Below are 16,469 nucleotides of genomic sequence, written 5' to 3'. Positions count from 1 at the left end.
CGTAAACATTTGACTAAATGTAAGTTCATTCTGACATGGCAAGAGAATTCAGGGTTAGAACTATGTTTGTTGTAACGAGGGCAAACACTCTGTCCAACACGTAGCAAACCAAAAGAGAACATAGCTTATGACACAACAACAGGACAACGTGTGTTGTGTAACTCGGCTGACCCTGTATTTTACGACAGAGTATATCTCACATTCTCATATTTCCTCACACACTGAATAATAGAAGCGACAAAATCCTTTCCATATTTAATAGAAATCTCTGTTGAAAGCCTAGTCGATTTACGATTCCGACTATTCATGATCATGTGTTTACGAATCACTTTCAAATAGCGATGATACCAGGTGTTCAAGAAAAGGTGAGTGTATCCTGCACCCGTCACAAACACATACAACGGCAAGTCAATTGTTCACCAGAAAATGCACGGGAACCTATGGTACAAGTTACTATAAAGACATGCATCAGTAATTATTTTTGTCACTGATGCGCCGAATGTGGAAATGTCCCCCATGGGTCTACCATACAACGTTGTGAAAGCTTTTCTGAGGCTTTGAAAGATGTAACCGGATCAAACAACTTCTGAGCTCTCTTACACATTGGAAGAAATAGCATGCTCGATTGTATCTAAAAAGGTTTGAAATGTAAACACCAAAGACTGGAGTTGTTGAAATATTGCTCTCCATGAAGGGGAAGTTGACTTTTGGACATTGAAAGTCGATCCCTCTTGTCATCTTTATGCATAGATCTAAAAATGAAACAGATGAAGCGGCCTCACTGGCCGCCTGTATTTCTGGTTCAGGGAAATAAATCAGTGGAAGGAATTGGCGATTTTTATGGCTATTGAACGATATCAGATCCTGGATATACCTGAAGCTTAAGTAATACCTCTTGGCTAAATACGTCAAACTTGGAAATGTCCTCTACATGTCTACCATAATGTTTTGGAAAAGATTACTGGGCCTTGAATATGCTGAAACCCTGACCAAACAACTTAGAGCAATAATAGTATGAAGCTCTTCCAAATCTTCATAGAAGATCATCTTCAATTGTACCTCAAACGTTGTGACATATATACACTAAAGGCTGGAGTTCTGTTTCCTCTTTTTGTTTTCCTCAATTTGTTCATTCTTCCAGTGGTAACATCATGCATTACTCGTTCTGTTCTGTAACAATGTAACTAGTCCTTGCCCTGATAGATGTAACTAACTGACATGACCTGCAATGTAACTCGTCTTGTCGCACTTCAAACCTCCTTGCCCTGATAGATGTAACTAACTGACATGACCCACAATGTAACTCGTCTTGTCGCACTACAAACCTCCTTGCCCTGATAGATTAACTAACTGACATGACCTGCAATGTAACTCGTCTTGTCGCACTTCAAACCTCCTTGCCCTGATAGCTGTACCTAACTGACATGACCTACAATGTAACTCGTCTTGTCGCACTACAAATCTCCTAGTCCTGAAAGATGTAACTGACGACTGGCTAAAAAAAAATCAGAATACGTGAGAATGTATTTCATTGGCGGGCCTGAGGAAGTGATCAAGACAGACACCTCGTTTTCTTTTTTAATGACAACCTTTAACGAAAACCGTTTATTTAAATATTCCTGGGTATTTGATAATTAAGTATGAGTTTAATCACAGTAGTTTACAAACCATTTGGAGGTTCCTCTTTGTCATCTACTCGATCAAAATAGGTTTTGCTTCATTTGCCTGTGATTTTGTTTGATAAACGTGTTAGACATATAAATATCGAAGTTGAAATGTAAGAGCAAGTAATTTAAAAAAAAATAAAACTCTTGTTCTTTGTCTGAAAGTATTGAGTGTGCCTGGCTCTACTAAATAGATTATATAACGAATTGTCTTTCTCTTCCTATATTACCTGTAGTATCGGTAAATCGCCCTAAAATGTTCTTCGCATGAGCCTGTAGCTTGCTTTTATCGTATTCAAACATTCTATCGTTCAGTCATGTACTTTCATTCAGTAAACCATCCTATGCAAATGAAACTGAGGTTTCAAATAGCCCCTACTGAAAATAGCCAATGCTTGTTGCATAAACCGATATTGTTCACATGGCAAATATAACTTCCTTGTGTAATACAACTGCCTATATCACGATCTTACTATTAATAACAGTAAGAATGGACGGTAACCTTCCTACCACTTAGCTTTGTCGAGACACGTAAAGCTTCATGCAAATAGTTATGTATGTGTACTGAATCGAGGCATGTTATTTGTATCACATGCCTCCTGACTTCAAAACACAGGCTCATATAATTATTTCAACATCAAACATGTGCTTTCTATATAATCATTTGTTATTTGTTTCCAAATCTGATTCAGACCAAATAAATACAAATATTTCAGGTTCATGATACCACATATTATGACAAGGAATAGTGACCAGATGCGATAGCTCCGGTGACCCAGTGATTTATAACCCTGATATTCCTTGTGCACAATTTCCTCGTCAGAATCCCATCTTTTCAATATGTGATCACTTGCGAATTACATAGAGTCCCTTTATAAGCTGTATAACATGAGCACATATGTATACACATACATCTATGTACACATCTACCTCTGACATATAAAGCTGAATAACATAGGCACACGGGCACAGGTACACATAGACACATAATGTAAAACCCTTCTCTGATACACACAGCTGTATAACATAGATACAAGTGTACACACAGATACATAATGTAAAACCTACCTGTGAGATACACAACTGTGTAACATAGATACAAGTGTACACACAGATACATAATGTAAAACCTACCTGTGAGATACACAACTGTATAACATAGATACAAGGGTACACACAAACACATAATGTAAAAACTATGTATGATACACACAGCTGTATAACATGGATACAATTGTTCATACAGACACATAATGTAAAACCTATCTCTGATACGCAGTTATATAACAGAGATACAAGTGTACACACAGACACATAATTTAAAACCTATCTCTGATACATTCACCTGTATAACATAGATACAAGTGTACACACATAGACACATATTATGAGACCTATTGATGGGATACACAGCAGTATAACATAGATACAAGTGTACACACAGATACAAAATGTAAAACCTACCTGTGAGATACACACCTGTATAACATAGAAACAAGGGTACACACAAACACATAATGTAAAAACTATGGATGAAGCAAACAGCTGTATAACATGGATACAATTGTTCATACAGACACATAATGTAAAACCTATCTCTGAAACACACAGCTGTTTAACATAGATACAAGTGTACACACAGACACATACTGTAAAACCTATCTCTGATACGAAGTTATATAACAGAGATAAAAGTGTACACACAGACACATAATGTAAAACCTATCTCTGATAAATTCACCTGTATAACATAGATACAAGTGTACACACATGGACACATATTATGAGACCTATTGATGAGATACACAGCAGTATAACATAGATACAAGTGTACACACAGACACATAATGTCAAACCTATCTCTGCTACACACAGCTGTATAACATTGATACAAGTGTACACACAGACACATAATGGAAACCTATCTCTGATACACACAGCTGTATAACATGGAGACAAGTGTACACACAGACACATAATGTAAAACCTACCTCTAATACATTCACCTGTGTAACATAGATACAAGTGTACAAACAGACACTTAATGTGACACCTATCTCTGATACACACAGCTGTAAAACATATATACAAGTGTACACACAAAGACACTTCATGTAACACCTATCTCTGATACACACAGCTGTATAACATGGAGACAAGTGCACACAGAGACAAAACGTAGAACCTACCTCTATTACATTCACCTGTGTAACATAGATACAAGTGTACAAACAGACACATAATGTAACACCTATCTCTGATACACACAGTTGTATAACACTGAAAAAGAGATACACACAGACACATCTTGTAAAACCTACCTCTGTCATACACAGCTGTATAACATAGATACAAGTGTACACACAGACAAATTATGTAAAACCTATCTCTGATACACACATCTGTATAACATGGATACAAGTGTACTAAGAGACACATAATGTCAAACTTATCTCTGATACACACACAAGTTTAACAAACATACAATTGTACACACAGACACATATTGTAACACCTATCTCTGATATACACACAACTGTGTAACATTGATACATGTGTAAACACAGACACATGATGTAAAACCTACCTCTGACATACACATCTGTATAACATAGATACAAGTGTACACACAGACACATAATGTAAAGTCTGTCTCTGATACACACAGCTGTTTAACATGGATACAAGTGTACACAAAGACACATAATGTAAAACCTATCTCTGATACACAGAGTTGTATAACAGAGATACACGGGTCAACACAGACACATGATGTAAAACCTACCTCTGACATACACATCTGTATAACATAGATACAAGTGTACAACCAAACACATAATGTAAAGCCTGTCTCTGATACACACAGCTGTTTAACATGGATACAAGTGTACACAAAGACACATAATGTAAAACCTATCTCTGATACACAGAGTTGTATAACAGAGATACACGGGTTAACACAGACACATAATGTAAAACCTGTCTCTGATACACACAGCTGTTGACATAGATAAAAGTGTACACACAAAGACACATAATGTAAACCCTGTCTCTGATAAACATAGCTGTATAACATAGATACAAGTGTACACACAGACACATATTGTAAAACCTAATCTCTGATAGACACAGCTGTATATACGGGGAACCACTAGGTTGTGACCACTTCACAATAAATATAACTGTAGGAGACGTAAACATCCCAACACCAACCCAAAACCAGGAACCTAAATTCCACTACAACAAAGCCGACTGGGACAAATTTCAGAAACATTTGCAACCAGGCTAACCTAGCTGACCTAGAAAGTAACGACCCCGAAATCTACTGTAAAAACCTCACTGACTATATAATAAACGCAGCTAAAAACTCCATTCCTTTCAAAACAACCAACATAGGCAAACAAACTAGACGTAAACGCAAATCCGCATTCAATAAAGCCAAACGTGACTTCAAACACCTAAAGATAGCACATGAACTAAATCACAAAGTACAAAGCTTAGTTAAAACAGCTAAAACAAGAGACTGGAAAACAATTTGCGAAGAAATTAACCACCATACAGACGCCAGAACAGTTTGGCGCAAAACCCACGCCATTAGGGGCATTAAACGTCATAAAAAAACTCCCAACATAAACAATTCAACAAACCCCAAAAATCAGAAACCAAATTTACCAAAGAGCCAAAAGATAATAACCTAGAAATTAATCTCCATTTCACAATGGAAGAACTACTCCACGTCCTACAAAATAGGAAAAAGGGCACACCCCTAGGCTGAGACCTTACTTCATACCAGATAATTAAACAACTACCACCAAAACTACTCCAAACTCTTCTGAAACTCTATAACTTCATATATCTAAACGGACACGTCCCATCACCTTGGAAACAAGCCCTGGTCATACCAATCCCAATAAACCCAATAAACCAGCTGACCAGGCTAATTCATACAGACCAATCTCCCTAACTTCTAACTTATGCAAACTAATGGAATCAATGGCAAAAAACAGGTTGCAACACTACTTAGAACAAAACAACATAATAAATCCAGACCAAAGCGGTTTCACTCCTGGACGCTCAACCTTAGATAACCTCGCCCGACTAGAGCAGGACATTAAAACAGGCCAACTTAACAAACAATATACTACAGGCATCTTTTTAGACTTCTCCAAAGCATTCGACATGGTTTGGCATAACGGGTTAATACAAAAACTACAAAAAATAGGTCTTAAAGGTCAAGTAATTAACTACATCCAAAGTTTCTTAACAAACCGCAAAATCACCGTGGGCATAGACCAAACGCTATCGGACCAATGTCCCCTAGTAAATGGCATTCCCCAGGGCAGCATCCTAAGCCCAACACTCTTCAATAGCCCAAATAAAATATTAAAACCAAAACTACCTTATCTAACAACCACCCAACACACACAGCTCCCTTAGTTCGTCCCCCACCCACTCTTGGCATTCTTTCCAAAGCTCAAAATTTCAAAATTACTATATAAGCAGCCCCTAAAGCCCCCTTCCTGGGTTGCACAAACTCACTTTTCCCCTTTTTTGAAACACATTAAATGGCCTGGCCGGGCCCGTGTGCGATATACGCTTGCAGTCGGAAAGCGCACGTTAAATCTCCAATATAAGTAAGTAAGTAAGCAGCTTGTACATCGTATCTCAATTGCGTAAGTCGACGCTTATGATGTCAATCACTAGATTGTCTGATCCAGACTCGATTATTTACAGACCGCCGTCATATAGCTGGAATATTGCTACAGTGCAGGGTAAAACAACAAACAAACATGGTTACACCAGCCGACGACAATAAAGAGGCATTCACACGATACAACTACATGTAGTTGTATACAATTTGTTGCATGCAACACATTGTATCGTGTGAACAGTCAAGTCGGTCCAACTTTTGACGTATGCAACGTTTTTGACGTGAGTTGTACGGAAAGGTAAAAGGTGTACGTACGCAGCCAATCAAAACGCGTATCGAAATCACGTGATATTTACACGTCAATTTGTGAACAAAAATGGCGGCTCCGATTCAGGTCGATAACTTCTGCTTTTCGGCATCCTAAGTGTCACCACTCAATAAAGGACCTGTGAAAAGTAGGTGCGTAGAATAACACTGTAACAAATTATATATTTAGACATTTGCATCGGTCTAATTCTCCAGGTTAAACTGTTCAAAGTGTTATTTGAGACGACAGGCTAAGTGACTGTACACTGTAGTGTAGACCAAGATGAGATTAGGTCCATAATACGCTTCTAAAACTTCAAATACATCATACACCCGAAAACACGTCACAGTTTTGGATTCGGTGGGAAAGTATCTATCATGTGAGCCACTAACAACTATTTTAAGCAAAGCATACATATGTACGTACGGCAGTCAGACATTGTGAGCTCAACCCTGTTGTGTCTATCTTTACTAAATGGACAGGGTTCGTGGCAAGACATAACACAACATTCGAAAGTACAGATTCATATACGTCATCAGCGGAGATAAATGCTACCTCAAGAAACCATCTGTAGAACAACAAATACTTCTGGATTCCAAAAACGCAACCTTCCAATACTCATCCGAACGCTTTAACCACTAGGCTACCCGACCGCCCCTTCACAAATTGTGTAAAAGGTTCACTTAATTCTCCAATATAGTCTGCATCAATATCTGTATCAACCTCTATGCCATGAGTGTAACAAGTGGCAGTCGGGTAGCCTAGTGGTTAAAGCGTTCGTGATGTCTTGTATGCAATTCCCTGGTATGTTCGGCATGGTACCTATCTTATGATATATTGTTTGCAATTCACACTGAATGTATCTCGTTGGGATTTCGGGCTCGAATTGGTCTCTAGAAACCCTTGCTTCTTCTGCAAGGCGACTGAGGATCTGATTGTTTTATGTCAATGCACCATTCCAGCGTAGCAGAGAAACATGTAGGTCTGTCTTTTGTCAACTGGAAGTTGTGATTTCCTCTTATGGTAACACATACCATCGAAAACTGCTGTATGTAAGACGGCGATCGTGATCATACTACGATAGGCGGCTGAGTCCTTAGTCCTTAGTCTATCTTCATTGTATGATGGGCTGCTTTGACGAAGTACTCGTACGTTGCAAATGATTTTTCAACATAATCCCCTTTGAGGGACACACACGCGTGAGTGCCATGGACCCACTGGTGGAGGGTTTCCTGCAGGCGGTGTGAATACTCCATCGCACAAAGGACGTCATCATCCTGTGCATAATGCTTTATTATACATTTTTGGGAAGAGGCGGAAGTCTGATGCTGCCAACTCTGGAGAATACGGACGATGCTCTATTAACTTCAACGACGTTAAGCCTTGATATTCTTATGCAGTTGCCTGAGCAGATTAACTGCTAATGGTCTGACATTCTGGAGGCTAGTCCACTAGAAGAATTCCATTGCAATCCCAGTAAACCGTTTAACTTTGCGAGGAAAGTTGCATTAATCATTTGCCCATCTGTATATATTAGAGAAACTGTAGGACATATTACTGTCATGGGATATGCAATCTTATACCCAAACGAGTGAGTCCATGTTCTTTTACGCAGAATTCAGTAATATTACAACTATTTCTTTGCAGACTGTAAACAATCCAGTCTTGACCAGATAAATAGGTTGCTGATATTTTCAGCAGCGACTCAAGCCGTAGAACAAAATCATGCAACTCTCCGAACACCATCTGATGTAATTGTGTCGCCTCTTCTGACAAGAATAATATATTACTTGGGAAAACGCCTAACCTGCCAACGGGGCTGACACAACCGAAATGAAAGAACGGATAGTCATGTACACTTCATAGACAATCTTGGTAACTCGGAAAGTGTTTCTCTCTTGTTCTTTCTGACCGCCTCCGTGGTCTTGTGGTAGAGCGTCCGCCCGGAGAGCGGAAGGTCCGGGTTCGATCCCGGGCCGCGTCATACAAAAAGACGTTAAAAGATTGTACTTGTTGTTACCCTGTCTGGCGCTCGGCATTAAGGGGCTAAAACAAGGACTGATCGGCTCGGAGTCAGTATACTGTGTCTGAGTGGGGTATTCATGTTAAACTGCGGCATGGTATCTCAGTGAGCTAGCACTATAAATCGGCATCAGTCCGGACTAGTACAAGCAGCCACACACACACACACACACACGTGCATGCACGTCGCTATATAAGTGCGATAATCTTGGACGCGACGTTAAACCCAATTTCACCTCACCTCACCTTGTTCTTTCTCGTTCTGCTGATTTTCAGTCGTTGCTCAAACAAACATAAGATGAACATGTAGAGTTATTTTCTCCTGTCGTTGCGCCTTATCACTGCTTCTAACATCCAATAGTACAATCATTGGCAATGTAACCAGATGATATTCATTAATTTAAATACTGGCAATCTTTTGGATTTCAAACAAAAATCTTCCAAAATGATGTTCGGTATTCCTGTGCAGAACACTTGTGATAACAAAAAGATTCATCATAATTACTTTATGGACTTCATACAGTGGCAGTACGCTCTTACAGTGGGCGGGCCCACGACTCGAGGCTTGAACACGGCGTTGCCCACAAGCTTCTTGAAGAGAAAGGTTAACCAGTTGTCCTACAAAAAAAGAAATTAGGTTATACAATGATCATTTTTTGCTTGTTGATAAATCGAGTTTGCACCTGACAATCCAGTGATCAGCATCAAGAGCATCGAACCACGCGACTCAGACGCGATAAGATGCTGCCAAGACAGTGTGTTGTGATTAACACAGCTTTAAACTGTATTTCATGTCAGGTGAATGCATGTCTTAGTGAAACACACGAGTGAGTACGTGAGTAAGATTTTTACGCAGCTTTAAGCAATATTCCAGAAATGTAACGGCGGTGGACATCGTTTGATTGACACAAACGTCCCCACGTAGGGAGTCGAACCAGAGCCTTCGGCGTGACGAGAGAACGCTTTAACCATTAGGCTATCCCACCAATCCCGACTAGCATGAGCACGGGTATCTGGGATACTCGCACAACTCTGGCACAGCGAACTGCACTGCTTTTAGACAAGTACACCGTCGGTGCCTATATTTGAGAACAGGTATATTGCATAATCTATGAAACATCTAAGGACTAACCATTAACCATTTCATATATGGAGGTGTGTGTGTGTGTGTGTGTGTGTGTGTGTGTGTATGTGTGCGTGTGTGTGTGTGTGTGTGTGTGTGTCTGTGTGTGTGTGTGTGTGTGTGTGTGTGTGTGTGTGTGTGTGTGTGTGTGTGTGTGTGTGTGTGTGTGTGTGTGTGTGTGTGTGTGTGTGTGAATAACCCAAAAATCCTACCTCTAGAAAAAGCCCGTCGTAATTGAAGCACATGTAATGTATACACACCGGTAGGGGGTCGTATGTGAATGACTCCAACAGGCGATTGGCTGATCCAAGTCCATACAATTCCTGCCTGAACACATTCTGAATGCCTGACTGGGCGGCCATGCCGAGCTTGTCCATCCATCTATAGGTGAACATTAACACATAGATCTCAATCACCTTCATGATATGCGCTGGAGACTCATGGAGTGGAATCGTTTTCAGCAAGAAAGTACAGATATTTTGTACGTGAAGCATGGCTAGATATCACAGCAAATGAAAATGTATATCCTTCTATACATTTAGATAGGGGTCAAGCAGTACCAAACTGTTGTAGGTTGGTTGGTTGGTTTGTTGTTTAACGCCTCACTCAGCAATATTCCAGCTGTATGACGGCGGTCTTTAAATAATCGAGTCTGGACCAGACAATCCAGTGATCAACCAAGTCAGCGAGTCTGACCACCCTATCCCGTTATTCGCCTTTTACGACAAGTATAGTCGCCTTTTACGGCAAGCATGGGTTGCTGAAGAACTATTCTACCCCGGATCTTCACGGGTCATCCAACTGTGGAGCTGTTTGTGACTATTGTCTGAAATACCCACAAAAATCCCCCCAGAAAGGTGTCCGTCATGTTCAGCACTCCGCCATGGTAAAAGGAACCTGTTTCGCCCAGGAGAAGAGGTTTGTTGGACGCCAACGCTCCTGTAGCCTTGTGTGCAGACGTAAAGGAAGCATTCAGTGTATCCATGAAGGTTGGGTCTGTAAACATCTCTTTGGTTGTATTGTCCCCACTTCCAAAATACCTCGAGATAATAAAATGTCAGTGTGCTTGTATCACTGAAAGTATAAATCTCAAACAAGCAGAAGGAAGAAAGGTGTTTACTTTGCTTACTGTCAATACATCCCTCGTTTGTACTACCGTACATTCATCGACTTTAAACTAAAATCATGATTTAGTAGTGGGTGAGTGAGTGAGTTGGGCTAAACGCCACTTTTAACAGTATTCCAGTTGTATCACGGCGTGTCAGCTTAATGTGGGAGGAAAGCCCGAAGTGATGCAGCTCTCAGACTTTTATAACTTCGGTGAAACCCAAATATATTCGCATAAAGTTGGTATATTAGTGTAAGTTACATTCAAGAAATGAAATATTTTTCTTGTCCCTCTGATTGTAAAGATATGTATTGAACCTTGTCAAATATGCAAGACAAACGCAAGTAAAATGTGTATCGTAAATATGTATTTTTTATACGAAGGAGTCGTTTATACAGACACATTCAAGTGAGATGTGTCACGTACACGAGTATGTTTCCTTTTAAGGAGTCGTTTATACAGACAAATACAATGAACATGTGTCACTTCAAAATATGTTTCCTTTTAAAGAGTCGTTTATACAGACAAATACAAGGACCATCTGTCAAGTACACGAATATGTTTCCTTTTAAGGCGTTGTTTAAACAGACAAATACGAGGAACATGTGTCACGTACACAAGTATGTTTTTTCATTTAAGGAGTTGTTTATACAGACAAATACAAGGAACATGTGTCACGTACACGAGTATGTTTCCTTTTAAGGAGTCGTTTATTCAGACAACTACAAGGAACATATGTCACGTACACGAGTATGTTTCCTTTAAAGGAGTCGTTTATACAGACAAATACGAGGAACATGTGTCACGTACACGAGTATGTTTCCTTTTAAGGAGTCGTTTAATCAGACAACTACAAGGAACATGTGTCACGTACACGAGTATGTTTCCTTATAAGGAGTCGTTTATACAGACAAATACAAGGTACATGTGTTACGTACACGAGTGTGTTTCCTTTTAAGGAGTCGTTTAAACAGACAAATTTCCTAGGAACATGTGTCACGTACGCGAGTATGTTTACTTTTCAAGGGTCAAATGTACATATACAAGAAACATGTGCCATAGACTTGTGTATGTATACATTCATTAGTGGCGAATAACCTGAGTGTTTTGTCCTTAAATATCGTAATGTATTTCATATTTTGCATGAAATATAACGTTTTCTTTTCCAAATCCCAACACGCATCTCGTAGGCAGTTACGGCTGACTGCAAAAGGGGTTTGGATACATCAAACAAACATTTGATGAGCTGATGACAACATCGACTTTATTCATACTCACTGGTGGAACGTTACCCCATCTAGCGCACTGGCTCCGCCTGCAGCTAAAAACCTTAAATGCGAAATTAAAACAACAACAGATGTGAGATATTTACAGAAATACCAAGAAGCATATGTATGAGGAGCATTCGTTTCCATATTTCAAGGGGCGGTCGGGTAACCTAGCGGTTAAAGCATTCGCTCGTCACGCCGAAAACCCGGGTTCGATTCCCGACATGGGTACAATGTGTGAAGCCCATTTCTGGTGTTCCCCGCCGTGATATTGCTGGAATATTGCTAAAAGCGGCGTAAAACAACACTCACTAACTCACTCCAATTTTCAATGAGAAAGTTGACGACAGATACAATTGTCATTGTTATTTGTAAGATCCATATTCCTTCAAGGAACCAATACTGCTATTATTAATAGATATGGATTATGATTGTTAATTATAGAAATACTAAAACATATACACTCAACATAGTTAGATTTTAGTTTTCCTATTCCTTCAAAAATGATCATAATCTTTTTCACAAAACAGGATAGAAAAATGTTCAATACACAAAACGGTCATGTGGTGTTGCATATTTCGAATAAGATGTGGTCGGGTGAAATATTACTCTTCCATCAGGCCAGTTCTTGTTCGATCCCCCTTAATGCCTATCACCAGGCAGGGTAACAACAAGTACTATCTTCTTACCGTCAATTTGGTGTGCCGCGACCAGTAGACCGAAACAGCCACCCCCGCTCTCCTTCGAATAGACATAATCATTGCATGGGGCAGTAGTGTATGCTTGCTGTTTAAATGCACCATGTTAAATCAAGGTCCATCCACACAAAGATATTTTACACTGAATCTTTGAAAACAAACTCACTCTTCCACATATGAGATGGTATCGTTTGATAAAATGCCCGCAACATCTGGCCCTAGAATTCGAGTGTTGTTGAAGTGTGGCCGATCTCTGAGCACCTTCTCTAGTGTTCCAAAATCCTTTCCAAGTTGCTGGGCCGACACTGACTGGTAAAGTTTTTGGGGAACATCCGAGGCCCTAGGAAAGTGACTAGTCTAAGATACCACAGATCAAATATCAAACTCATTTGAATAAAAACTTACACATTACCCATATAAAACTCGCAGAAAAGCCACGAAACATGAATATCACTGTTAATCAAATTTCGAATAGACTGCAAGAAATATATAGAAATATGAAAAAAATGTAGAGAGCAGGATTTTGAGATCCTATTTCATAGTCCTGAATGAACTAGTGAGTGGGGTTGGTTTCATGTCCCCGTCAGCACTATTCCTGTCATATCATGGAAGGTGACACCATGAACGGGTTTCAAACCACGTTATTCACTATCAATCCCCTAACCAGATTTTGGCATGCAGTATGTATTGTCCACACATGTATGCTGTTAACATGACATTCTCTGGTAAGATTTACAGTATATTTTGTGCTTCTCTTCGTCCTGAACCTTACCGGGCGGCACGGGTGGCCAAGTCGTCTGAGGCGCCACAATTCGCTGTGCAGAGTTGCGTCCCTTGGGCACGCCAGAAACCTATGATTGTGGGTTCGAATCCCGGTCCGCCCCGATTATGTTTCTAGGTTTGTCAGCACCATATCCGTGCTCGTGGGTTTCACCGAAGTGGTAAACGTCTGAGACCTGCATCACTTCAGGGTTTCCTCCCATATTAAGCTGACACGCCGTGATATAACTGGAATTATGTTTAAAACGGCGTTAAACCCAACTCACTCACTTACTCACTCACTCACTCACTCTCTCCTGAACCTTACCACTCTTATGCCCCACCTACCGTTGCCAAGTTCTAGACCATACAATTGATATCATTTCTTGGATGTGTAATTAAGGAATAGCTCAGCGTTGGTAGGGTCCCACTGCCCATCTCGTCTTTCTAGGACATTCAGGCCAAATATCAGATCCCATCCAACAAGGGATGTGAAAGCGTTGATTTCATCCCAAACAGAAGCTGGAAAAACATATACATACGTTCATAAGAGAACAATTGGCTCGCAGACTTGGTTGATGCATGTCATCGGATCTCAAAAGCGTAGATCGTTTCCTCGTGATGTCAATCACTGGATTGTCTGGTCCAGACTCGATCATATCACACATTGTTTTCTCGATAAACTTTGAAGAGAGATGTAACTATATGAATGATTGTCATGTGGATCCGCAGTGAACAAGAAAAACAACAAAAACAAAACATTTTGACATAAATGAAGCTGGGTCTTTTCTGACATAAGAAAAAAAATAAGCGAACCATTTGCAATTTTAAGAATCATCATGATATTAAATGCATTTATCTCCAATACTTTCTATGAATATAAAATTTCCTTCCTAGCTTGTATTCAGGATAAAAATACGTTTGCTAGACCCAGCAATTACTTTGTACGGATTTTTATGGAGCTTGGAATTCAATACTTAACAGGAAATAATCTTCCTTGATGTGTAAGAGGTGTTCTTCCAGTTTGGTTGCGGGTTGATGGGTTCAGGTAAGAATAATATAAGTCCCCAACAACCACTACTTGTAAGAGGTGACAAATGGATCATGTTTCAGTCTAACTGACTTGGTTAATCGCATGTCATCGTATCGCATTTGCAAAGGTCGATGTTCATGATCTTACTCACTGGACTTCCAGGTCCACACTCGTTTATTCAGAGACTGACGTCATTTAGCTGGAATACTGTTGAGTGCACACAAATAGACACAAATAGACAAACAATAGTTTGTCCAGTTTCGAATATGTTAACCTGATCTCAAAGATAAATAAGAAGGAGAAATATATACCTGAAAGATCCCCCTGGTTGTTTTCTGTGACGCTATTCGGGTCAAAGGAAATGCCATCTTCGGCAGTCCCGCCGATTCTAAGGATGTTCGGTTGGAAGCCCCCAGCCAGATTAAGCAATTTGGGTGATCTAATTGAAAATAGCATGGATTAAGAAACGACTCGATTAGAGGTGAAAATGATATGTGAGAAAGTCATTCGGACTTTAGTTGAAATGTCATTAATATACGTTGAATTGCACAACCAACTGGCACAGAATCAGCTTAAGTGAGTGGCTGAGTGAGTGAGTGAGTGAGTGAGTGAGTGCGTGAATGAGTGTAACGATAACGAGTACAACAGCTTCTCAGGTTAATATTTCGAGAAACTCCAGTTTGATGCAGGGAGTAAGCACCCACCCATGACAGAATGAGCTCAGGTGTCTTTGTGACCTTCATTGTGACATGTCAATGATAATAAAAACATCGAACACACAATTGTGCAAGGCGAAAGAGGACCACTAAGGACGCATATTCAGCTAATTTGAGAAAAAAAAAGAAAACTCACGACAAGTTGAGACTGCTCTTTTCCAAACCAGTTTGAATAATGCTGGAGTCGAGGGTGACGCCAACAAAGTTGTCCTGAACTCTGTTGAGGACAACGTTGGTGTCGATGTAGATATTGACATTTAATCCCCGAGAATCAGGGAATAAAGCCACGCTAAAAAATAGCAGATGGCCTAGCAAAGCCATGTACAAAGTCGTCCACAACCAGTTCTTTACTGTCTCAAACAGATAACAATCATGGCTGAATACTTATCTGAGCATTTCATTTGAGACTATCATCTTATCTGCAGCTTTGGTTTCCATTTGCACAGTTGAACTTCAACATTCCTTAATACCAACATTTTGATAGTGCGGGTTCAACAGGGAAGCTAAGTAATGAGACAAAACACATTACAAGGTTTACAGACCGTCGTCTTATAGCTGGAATAATGCTGAGTGCGGCTTAAACAACAAACAAACAAACAAACAAATTATAACATAGAAGTAATTCCGGATAATATATATATATATATATATATATATAGAGAGAGAGAGAGAGAGAGAGAGAGAGAGAGAGAGAGAGAGACAGAGAGAGAGAGAGAGAGAGAGAGAGAGAGATCAAAAGCTTCGCCAATAGAGTTTAATCTTGAGGAATTAATCATTTTGCAGCAACAGATGATCGAATATGATTGCGTGTGGACCCCCCTCCACACACACACACCCACCCCCCACCCTGACTCACAACCACCCCGACCCAACCCCCACCCACCCCAACTGCACCACTTTGGTCGACCACGTGTGTATGTCAGAATTATACGAAGAAAGTGTCCCCGACAATCCTTACAGATTGTCTTCCTAGTCAAGGCAAGTAACTCTTCAGAGGATAACATCAAGCGGTAGTTATGAGTTACCGAGCTTTAGTAATATAAAATCAACACGAAATCCACATTGCATTGTAACGCATTACAAAACTCACATGCACAGCATAGACATATCTTCTCTGTGA

At 40.0% G+C, this 16,469-nt stretch overlaps 1 long non-coding RNA gene across 1 annotated transcript; it reads right to left on the bottom strand.

Moving 5' to 3' along the window:
• Nucleotides 1-14,037: 14,037 nt before the first annotated feature.
• Nucleotides 14,038-15,654, bottom strand: LOC125378676. The gene is made up of 3 exons (XR_007220464.1): nt 15,486-15,654; nt 14,945-15,072; nt 14,038-14,122 (listed from the first exon to the last, which is right to left on the bottom strand). It is a non-coding gene; the product is annotated as an uncharacterized LOC125378676 (long non-coding RNA).
• Between the last annotated feature and the right edge of the window lie 815 nt (nt 15,655-16,469).

The sequence above is a fragment of the Haliotis rufescens genome, unplaced genomic scaffold (assembly GCF_023055435.1).
Source record: "Haliotis rufescens isolate VD_foot unplaced genomic scaffold, xgHalRufe1.0.p SCAF_13, whole genome shotgun sequence".
NCBI lineage: Eukaryota > Metazoa > Mollusca > Gastropoda > Lepetellida > Haliotidae > Haliotis > Haliotis rufescens.
Note: the sequence above shows the minus strand (reverse complement) of the source record. Positions and strands in the feature narration are given on the sequence as shown.